Raw genomic sequence first — 11,900 nt, forward strand, 5'->3', positions numbered from 1 at the left:
TTATTCTACACGTAAAATATTATGTCACATCTTATACATAACATTGCAATACACATAGGATGTATACATATATATATATATATGTGTGTGTGTGTGTGTGTGTGTGTGTGTGTGTGTGTGTGTGTGTGTGTGTGTAAATATCAAATCAAATATAATATCGAATGCTTTCTAATTTTCAAGATTAAGTCCTATTTGATTTATAATAATACATTTATAATACATCTATAATACATTTGATTACACTTACTGCGAATCATATAATATTTTGACCATGTTTCATTTCCCATCGTATCATGTTCCCCGTTTTAATATATTTATTATGTATGAACGTGATTCGTTGAGAAATATTCAGTGAAGATATAAATAGAATTCGATAAAAGACCAAAGTTGAAAGTAATAAATTATACAAAATTTTATATACAGAGTGATCTTTAAATCGACCATCTGAAATATTTCGCTTATTTTTGATGATATAAAAAATGTTTCAAATGAAAGTGGAAAGATTTCGAGGGGGACACATTTTGATCATGTTGGTTTTTTTTTAGATGGGGACGTCAAAAAGATATGAAGTTATCTCCACTTTTTTAAATGAAATTGTATGATTTTTTTTTACATAATATGATTTCTCTAATTATTCTGCATATACAAGTATTAAGGCAATAATATCAAAAAAAACCAATAGTTGACGAGATATTTTACATTTTATTCTGGCACATATTGACATAAAATGTTAAATAACTCGTAAACTATTAACTTTTTGATAATTATATCTTAATACTTTTACGAACAAAATAATCAGTTAGTATAAAGAAAACATCGTTTATCACATATCGTTGCTTTAAAAAAATATGTATGCAAAATGGAAATTTTTAAAATAACAACTATGTGTTTTCTTTTCACGTGTGCATGCGCGCGTGTGTGTGTGTGTGTGTGTGTGTGTGTGTGTGTGTGTGTATAACTTCAATAATCTCATAAATTACAGTAGCAATTTGCTTTTTCAAAGTTACATGCGTTATCAGACAAGATCTTAATCCTTTTTCTTTAGATCTTGAAATTAAATCGAACGCAACGTACAATGTATTATACAAAGATATAAAAAAAAATGTACAGAACCCGCGATTTGATAAATGATCATTTTCCAGCTGATATGATTTTTCTAAGTTTTATGTGACGCGGAGAATTTTCCCGAGAATATTTCGGTATAAGCGCGAACAAATTTATGACTTATCGATAGCGAACACGAGATATAGATGTCTCGCGGCTTTCGCAGACATTCGGAGCCATTCTGATTGCGAGCGTTATCGTTACATCAGAGAACGAGCAATTTTGTGATCATATATTTCTGTATTCTCAACAACATCTCGGTGAAGTTACTTTCCGTCGTTACGATAAGCTGCAATGCTCGATGCATCTTTGACATATCTCGTTATTACAACACGAAGAGCTGCAGCGGCATTACAGTCTGGCGGCGCAAAAACTTTGAAGTTTTTTAAGCAGCGACACGAAATGTGCGGAAACATTTTTCAAGCTAGAAAGTTCTGTCGTCACGCTGGCTATTTTGAATAATTTCACGCAAATCGTATTTCGTAACTTTTTACGAGATGATGCTCATAACTTTGCCCCCGCCGATCAGGCGCGAAATAGATTGCAGCGATACTGTTACTGGCTCGTATACGTATTTTGTTGATAGAAAATTTCATTTTTTATTAAACCAAGATTGATAATCGCAAAATCGATGAACAAATTTATGTAAGAAAGGTAACGATAACTTTGCTTTTCCTGTTAGCTTTTCTCTAAGAAGATATTATTTTTTCTGCAAAGAAGTATTAACTTTTTTTTTGTATTTATAGTGCTTGAACGATATTGGAAATATCGAGAATTTGACTATTTTGACTTCTCTCCAAAACTACTATGCTCAATTTAAATTTTTTCAGAAACTAATGTCCCATTATATAACATTGTTTGGCATACAGTTTGATTCGAAATTCGAGGGCCACAAAATGGGCTAAATTTGGAGTCATCATCGCTATTTAAAAAAAATGATGTTTCAGTAGAAGAAAGTTTATTATGTAATTATACTCACACATTTCTATTTCGACATAATAAACTGTTCCTCGACCTTTTGTCTTTCAGTGAAAACACGTACGTGTGCAAGTTAATTATCCCATAGAGACATCCGCCGCAGGACAAACGCGATGCACTTTCTTGCATCCTCCTCTGTTCTTCCACCTTTGTGCTCACCTGTTTCTCCTCGCGTACTATTGGATTAATTCTCGCGCCCGGCTTTGTATCTCCCCGACATCAGAAGTACGACAACATAGCCCGGGGCAGGGCGCAAAGTTTTATTGAACCGAGCGGAGCGTACGGGCCAGCATTCGCTATCGATCTCCCTCGCGTACGTCTCGTGCGTGCATCATCGTTCGGTACGGCATCGTATCTCTGCGCAGAGAACGCATTATTAAATCCGAGCCCTTTGTTCCGCCGCATCGCATCGCGCCGTGCTTACGTTTCTCCAATCGCGCCTGCAGAACGCATCGCGCCTGGCGCGACCGGAATAAAATTTTTCGCTTTAAAACGTTACCTGCCCGGCGGCGGCGGCAGATATCTGTACTCAGCCGATTACAAAGGAATCAACGGCGAACAATTGGATTTCTCTGGCCGAACTGCGCCGCATTCCCGAGGGCGAAGTTCACGGGCGCATCCAGAAATTCGATTGCCGCATGAAGGAGCAGCGCAGGTGGAGAACGGTACTGCGGCTTTTGCCGCGGTGCATTGTTCAGCAACATTCTGCGCAATTGTATGTCGCAGCACTTAATAGTTTATAAGTAACGTGAACATAATAGTCCTATGATTTACGAAAATGTTTCTCTCGTATCTCATCAAATTCACAACTTTATATATACGTCTCTCAGATGCACACAATAAAAAACATTTTGTATTTGTGTTAAAACTGGTCTTTCAAATTTTTGTTACATTTTTAACATACCGAGTATGTAATTTTGTTATTTTTAATATTTTTAATATTTTATGTTATGTATTTAATTGTGTAAAAATAACACAATTTATGAATAAGTGAACAAGTAACTTGAAAATAATTACAATATATTAGAAAATATAAATTCTGAGATAAAAATGAATAAAATGTGTTTCATATATTATAAATGTTAACTGAAGAATGCTTCCACAATTTGTTACAAATTGTATCAACATTATATTTGTTGTGTTAATTATTTACATAATATTTGTGTCATTTTTTAACATTTTATTTAAATTAATACAAAAATTTCGGAATCTAAAAGTTAGAAGGCATACGGTGTATATTAAATTTAAATTTTTCAACTACGCAGATAAAATAAAAAACTTAAGGCAATAAAATTGATCGATATTCATATCAATTTTAAAAAATCTACGTTTTGAATACTTAAAAATTTATTAAATTAAAAATGAAGAAAATTTTATCATGCTCATATATTTTGGAGAACTAAAATTTCCGATATCCATATGTTCAATACTATTCATTTAATACAAAATCTGATAAAAAATTAAAAAGTACATTAGCTGTAACGATTTGTGTTGCAGTTCGCTAACATTACGAAACACTAATTCGCTATACGCATTTCGTGGTAAATTTTGCTGTAAAAAATGATCTTGCAGTTATAACGAAAAATTATCTAGATACGAAAAATTATTAGGTGTTGGAATTAATTCGTAGCGTTTTACAAGTGATGGGAAGTACTTTCATTAATGTATTTTTTAATGCTCATGTGAAATAAATAACATTCTTTCATTAAAAAACGCTACGAATTAATTCCAACACCTAATAGTTAAACCGGATAAATAACTAGCAAGCACTGGATTATTACATATGTTTTATATCTAATCAGAATAGATAACAGAAACAATTTATATCTGAATTATTTGTCAAATTCTTTGATCAAATTCTTTGATCAAAAATCTATGTAAATCACGAAGTCATAATTAAATCCTAATAGAGAGTTTTTGCAATAATATGAATCCAGATACAGTGAACGCTAAAGTCACGTTATCCTCTCTTTAAGTAATTGTTAAGAAGAAGATAACCTGACTTTAGCATTCACCATATTTGGATAAACAATATTGCAAAAACTCCCTAATGATATCGCAGAAAAACGTCATCATGACATTATTTGATATTTAAAAATTAATTTATAAGTGACGAATGAAGGTCATGATGATGTCCTCGTGATATTATTATGACTTCTATGTTCTACTTTGGAAAGTCTTTCTGTAACGTTCAATCAGATAATTGATTGTGATATTTAACAGTGATTCATATTTAATTATGACACTTAAATTTTCTTGCATATATTGTTAGAATATTATATTATAAATTCTACGCGTAGATTCATAATTTTCTATCAGATACAAAAAACAGCGATAATTCTAACTGAACAGCGAAATATTTTTTATGTGTTGTAGATGAGTGATATGGTACATTACGTCGACCTATCTGCCCATCGTAACAATTAATTGTTAAGAGTTTTTCATTCACATAATAATCGATATCACGCCCGCCGATGTTCATTAGTAACTATCGCGCCGAACAGAAACGCAGTTTTGATCTCGATTTTTGTCCAGCCTCGAGGGACGAATAATCTCCTAGCTGGACATTAAAAGCCAACGGCAATGTGTTGCGACGATCGGCGATGGACCCCGCGGCACATGAATAGCTCCCTAGTGGCCCCGTAGAACTGTATTCATTCCCTAGGAAGTGAGATTGCGTGGAAACCCCCATGGGCGAGCGGGATTCGACTCCGCGCGTAATTTCGTCATTTAGGGGTAGACCTTACGAAATTGCACTTCTTCCTCTATGCGATTACATTCATTCGACTTGATGAACAGGAAGCGTGTCAAGTTAGTGTTTCTAGGAATACACGGAAAATTAATCAGACGAGTAGCATCGCGTTTGTTTGTTATTTTTTATACGATCTCTAAAGAAGTATGGTGGTAGAAATACAATTGCGCATCCAAGATTTCTGTCGGGAAGGTATTAGAAACACACTTGAAGGTATTTAGATTTTAATTAGAGAGGAGGGGGAGGGGGGGAGAAGCGAAATAAAAATTTATTTTCACGCGAAACTTATTAAAATTTATTAAATATTAAATTTTTACAGAAATATAATATTAACCGATTTAATACTGGTTAATTTGTTACTAAAAGACAATAATTAATTATTTGCTTGAAATACTAAAAGTACTGAATAATAGTGCTTTTAATACTTAAAATAATTTATTAATTATTTTCAGTATTGACTGGTATTAGATTTTTTGTAAGAGAAATTAGCCTTTGAGGATCTTCAGCAATTTTTCTTATGCATTTTTCAACGCGAGAACCACGAATTGGCATATGCATGAGCGTTTAACTTTTTATCATCAAATAATTTTTATAATTTAATTTATTATTTTTCCTTGTCAAAATTTAGAAGATATTATAAGTTTTAATGGATAAAATTTATTGATTCTAATGGATAAAAAATGAAAATTTCTCCATGAAAATATACACAACGTTTTTTCCTTATTTGACAATTATTGTACTTAATCCTTCGATTGTATGTTTTGTCACAAGTCACTGGACACTGTGAAAAATATCGTATAACAATTTTTTTAAATCACAAACACCAAACATTAAAGAATATAACAATACCAAGCAAATGTGTGTATTTTTATTAATAAAACAATTATAATATAGTAAACAGAAGTTTCGAAAATAACCATATTTGGAAAAAGTCCCGTATATCATACGAAGAATGGCATTGAAGGATTAAAGTATCAACTCATTGTAATGGAAATTACTTGAGATTATTATTAGAGAATATATATCCCACATGTATCTTTGTATTAGATTTTTAATTTTGCTAAAGCTTTATTCCTTTAATAGTAAATATTTCTTTTATCGCTATACATGGATACGTATCATGTGAGAAGCTAATAATGCCTCAAATGCATCTTCCAAGAAAGGTAAATATCGCCTTTCGTTTCGCCTCTGGCGTGCCTGCAAGCGAAAAGTAGCGTACCTAATTTTGGTAATTGCCATGGTGCATTACACACGCGTATACAAAGGGGCCGATACGCGCGGAGGCAACGTATACTCTGTACACAATTTTTCCTCGATATTGGTTCACTTGGTTCTTCATGTTGGGTGTGGCGTTCCAAGAGTGCATCTACAGCACGCGAATGTGTCCCTCGAGGGCTCATTAAAGCGTTGCGTTGTCCGATATTGTAGTGGCGCGAAAGCGCACTTTGTGCATACGCACTCTTTTATTTCACATTTGGATCTTATCTACGTGACAGTTTGGTTATTGTATTTGGTCCAAGATACTCTTTATTTCTTTATCATCGAGTCATTATGCAGAATTATCCTAGATAGCAACGAAATTTCGACATCTACATATACATATATGTATACACTGAGAAACAGACTTTAAAAATTTATTTCTGAAAAATATATTCATTCACTGAAATAAATATTTATTTAAATACAGCGAAATAAAATATTATTCCTATAGCAAAACGTCCCAAATAGTCCTTTTAAATTTTTGTGTTTATTTAATACAAGCTAAATTTATTAAAAAGTGTTATAAGTACTAAGTAAAAAAATTAATACAAAAGTGTAATACTGACACAATTTGTATAAGCAAACTATGAAAACATATTTTTTTTTAGTCAAATTAACATTTATGATATGTTCAATTAACACGTAGAGTAAAACCCTCTATTATGAGATAGGCATTTAATATAAGATAACGGCGTTTCTGCTAAACTAATAAACGCTATCTATTGGCTCTACCACGAATTTATTGCTACTGGATTGAAAACTATTTAATAAAGAAAATTCATTATTAGATCATGCCTGTAATCATTGTAAAAGATTTTAAAATTTGGATGTCTTCAAATTTTATTGAGATGATCAAACCTTGTTTATTATTTAATAAATAAATATTTGGCAATAAATTCTTCATGTAGTGATAGAGCAAAGTCGTACTAATAGGAAAATGTGGGATACGTTGAATTGCTTAATTACAGAAGTTAGATTTGATGATCGTAAAATCGTAAGGCATGAAAATCCTAATATGAGATATCCAGGGTATTTCTAATATGAAATAATCCATCCTATGTCAATGAAAATTATTGTTAAAGTATAAATGTTATTGTACAATAATGAAAAAGGACAACCGGAATGAACGTCGAGTATCTATTTCTACGATGCTTGATTCCACTATCTGAAGATGAGTTCTGGAATAATCTCGTATTCATTTTTCGTGCACACTGGCTGTTTATTTGTATTTTAGAAAATACAATTAAATACAGTTTTTAATTGCAATACTATATTTTGCGTTTTACTATCGATTTCTCAGGGCATCTCATATTAGAAGCACAATTTTTTGACTTAGCGATTTGCTCATTTTTTACATTTCTTTAATTAAAAAAAAAATGGAATTAGAATTAAATTTTATATAACATTATCTTAAAGCTTATTAAATTTCCTTCAAAATGATCTATTATTTTTTTTAATTCTGCCCACAGATTTCTACTATTTACCCAAAATGAATTCGATATCTCATAATAGGGGCCTTTCTTCTATTATATTCATTTATCTTAGAATTTACAATTTAAATTACACTATTTTTTATATTATTTGTTTTATTTACTCATAAAATTTATTAAAATGTTAAATATCAATTCAACACAAAATATTCAAGTAACATGTTATGTTAAATTAACAATCGGATATATTAAAAATTCTACATGAAATTTTAACAAGGACTTAATGTATGATGGACTGATTTTAATAATACATATATAAAACGTTTCTTATTGTATGTATTGTATACACTCAGCCGATGTACAAAACACACACACTCTCTCTCTCTCTCTCTCTCTCTCTCTCTCTCTCTCTCTCTCTCTCTCTCTCTCACGCAGGTTGACCATTTGAAATACTTTTATTTCACAGTACTTGCAACTCAAGTGTATTTTGTATTTTGTATTTCAGCAGAGCACATAAAAATATTATTTTATATTTAAAATTGAAAGAATGAAAGTTTTTTGCATTTTGTAATTCAAATAAGTTTGGATGTCAATCTTAATATTTGAAATATAAAATACTTTCAATCTTCGTTATTATAGATAATATTGAAATGCAAAATATGAAATAAAAATACAAATAATGAAATATATAAAATACAATATATTTTCATACACTCTGCCGAAATACAAAATACAATTGTCTTACAAATATTGTTTTTCAAGTAAGAGTATTTCAAAACGTGCCTAGCCCTGTATACACATTTATTTGCGCTTCGATAATTTTCTTTGAAGTTAAAGTACAAACTTCTCTTTCCTTTATTTCTCCTAAACTTCGATTTAGTCACAGACTAAAGGCGAGAGAATTTCATTTACGTCGTTCCGATCCGTTGCATATTCGAACGATGTAAGATTTTCGAGGAACGAGCCAATCATGTATCTGCATTCCGTGCAGGTGCACAGTGGAAGAAAAAAAAAAGAGAATCGATAGCAGCGTCGTCTCGTGTAAAATCTGTAAAGGGTTCGGGAGCCCTCCTTTCTCAAAGCCCGTCCAGCGACTCCCTTTGATGTCGCTGGACGGAGTCGAAGATTTTGAGATTCCGGTCGAGGTCCCGGAAAGAGCGAGAATTTCACTTACGCCGTCGATCTTCGCTTATCCGGGGTCGCGTAAAATTTTCGGGGAAACGGGTGCATACACGAGTCGCACATGCTGCTAGCCGCATATTCGAGAGCCCAGGTGCACCATCGCCATCGGGGACGATTGGCGGCGGTATGCGCGCGCGAGGAAACCCGGAGCATTACCTTCCTTCCCGGTGCTCACGTACCGTCCCTTTTTCTTCGTTCCGCCAGCATATCGGGTACGATTTTTCAAAGCGACTCACGTCCTCTCAATGTGTGATATGGCTCTCAAGCGACACGAAGTCAAGGGAGACACGCGAGTACGCTGTATGCGCGTATCTATGCGCTCAGCCGATGCTATATATTAATGTATACACGAGATATCTCACCATAGAGAACGAGAGAGAGAGAGAAAACGGGAGACAGAAAGAGATCTACAAAGTCACTTTTTATGCAGATTTTCTAAGCAAAAATATGGAGCTGAGACTTTTTCTTAGTAAAAATATCAAGGGCTTGAAACGCTACGCGCACGATTGAAGAGAATTTTATCTTGCGGACAAGCTTATATTTTATAAATATTTTTTTAATCTAGATCTCTTTTATAAACACAAATAAATAATAGTAATCGGCGTGTAATTATTATATATTTCTAAGATAAAAAATTTATTCAAAATATATATGTGTTAGTTAAACATTTAACTTTGGCCATAATTTACGCTCCTTGTATTTAAGTGATTTATAAATATTTTGTCATTAAAAATGTGTATAAATTTTTTTTACATTAATTAAGAGTGACCTATTTTCTTGTATGTGAAATTTATAAGGAAATAGGTCAATTTACATACAAGGAAATACAATAACAATACATATCACTCAACATCAATAGTGTTCTAAGATTACATCGTATGATTCAAGCGGCATTATAATCCCTTTAAGTTATAGCGAGTGCACATAAGCTAAAAGCTTTCCTCGGTACGTTCTTTTGTCAAGATTATTGTCGTTCAACAGAAAGCAGACGTACTGCTTTCTACAGATAATACCGACGCCTGCAGATAATCCCGTTCTCCCCGTCATTCGAAAAGCATGAAAGTGTATTGAAGATTTACTTGTCTCGAGTACTTTTGTGTCTTTACACGCGAGATCGTGTTATATTTATTTTGTGTATCTGGGATCACATTCATGTTTCTTCAAGATAAGTTCAACAATTGAAGCGTTGAAGACGTGAATGGACTGAATCCAGTTTCCAGGAAAGAGAGACTTGAATCAAGTAGAATAAGACTCTACGTACAATGGAGGAAATATTAGGAATAAGAATAAATATTAAGATTTTAACTAATAAATTTTCACGGCTCGATTTACGTCGGTTATAATATCAGTGTTGTGAAACTAGCCAATCATATAGCTATTCCTCTGAAGAATGCAATGATTGTGATTATAGCAAGTTTCATAACATCAATGTTACAACTTCGGCGTAAATCGAGCTGTGTAAACGTAGTCATAGGCCGTTATTCATAGTTAGTTCTTATATTCAAGATTATTTATAAGTTCAGTCCTGAGGTATCACGAACCAATCAGACGGCAGTCTTATCATTTTAAGACATTACTTAAGACGGACTTGAAATAAGAACCGACTATGAATATCATATCATAGACTATTTATATGAAAAAATTTTCTGTTGTTACCGTATATTAGTCAAACTTTTTTTTTATTATTATTATAGCATAACGACTTTTGTTTTACTCTGAATTAAGATGTTTTACTCTGCTCTTTGTTTCTTTCCTGTTTCTTGTTTTTTACTTCTTGCTTTCTCCTCTTTTGCAATCGTTTTATAGAATTGCATTTCTTGCTATGTATTTCCTGTTTCTTCCGAAATTCGTTAAACTTTTATCTCAGGCGACATAAAACAAAAAACCGGATAAGAAGCAAAAAGACAAGATGTAAAAAATAGTAAAAAACAGAAAACAAAAAGCACATTGTAGAATAGGCTTCGTGTGATTCGGCGCTTTTAGCGTTTCGATCTAACGGGATACGAGAATTGTGATCGCATTTTGCAATAATGAATGGATGATTAAATTGTGAGATAATAATTCTATGTAACAGTTACTTATAACTGCCACTGTGCAAAAAACAGTTTTAATATAAATGCAAACGACTGTGATTTTTTTCGCCAGAAAACTCGCGGCGATACGAACGGCTTCGTCATACTCGAGCGATAATCGGACGCGGTGATTTTTTTTTTTTTCGGTACAGCTGCAATAACGGACGATGGTGATAAATCCATTCTCGCGACTATGCATGTGGATCTAGACGCGCGTTGCAATGCCGAAGGAAACCCCGTACATACATCAAAGTCTTTGATTTTCCGCGGCTGCCGAATCGCCCCGCGAAATCTGAATTTTTATACGAAGGCAAAAGTGAAAGAGGGTAAAATCACCCTGTCAAAGGCAAGCATATTCGTTCTAGCGGGGCCAGAGTGATTTATATTGAAATAACACCGTCAGGTAAACGAACAGATTGACGGATAAGCCGGCGAGTATGTGTTCGTGCGTATTTTGGCGTATGTGGTGTATGTGTGTATATGTGTGTATGTATATATATATTTCATCCTTGAGAGATGTATACGAAGGCTATATCCCAGCGTAAGAGTAGCTTGGCAATGTTCGAGCTCGCTGAAATAGCTCCAGGATTGCCTTGAGAGGATCATCCTTATTTGAAAGTTGAATGAAAATCTCATCTTCGGCACATGCTTCTCTCCTGGAAGATGACCCGAGATCTTATAGTTCCTGGCATTGATAAGACGCAATCGAGCCCGGACTGAAAACGGATTTAAAGTGGATCTAAAGTGACATATGTACTTAGAGATACGAGATTCCGATTTATTTCAAAGATCTGGCGGAATCACGACTGGATTCTCCAGCCCAGAAGATAAAATACACAAGAGAGTATAAGAAAATAAAATACACAACCGTGTGCGTATACACAGAGTAATTCGATTCCAAGCTTCATCTTTATATATTATATATATATAAAAAGATTTAACTCTGAATTTTAAATAAATTATGTTCATTTATATACAATTATATAAAATTATATATATTTTTATACACACACAATTTTATATAATAATATATAAAACATTTTTTCCCGGGTGTACTTAAGACGGTCTTGAATAAGATCTGACTATGAATACCATCCGTAGAAACGCAACTACAGTAATATC

The 11,900-nt window shown here is 33.1% G+C and overlaps 1 protein-coding gene across 5 annotated transcripts in view; it reads left to right on the forward strand.

Annotated features, from left to right (window-relative positions):
* LOC105144698 (organic cation transporter 1) overlaps positions 1-11,900 on the forward strand; it is an 87,996-nt gene that overhangs the window by 39,099 nt on the left and 36,997 nt on the right. The window lies entirely within an intron of this gene.

Source organism: Acromyrmex echinatior, chromosome 14, assembly GCF_024713525.1.
Source record: "Acromyrmex echinatior isolate Ae372 chromosome 14, ASM2471352v2, whole genome shotgun sequence".
Taxonomy (NCBI): domain Eukaryota; kingdom Metazoa; phylum Arthropoda; class Insecta; order Hymenoptera; family Formicidae; genus Acromyrmex; species Acromyrmex echinatior.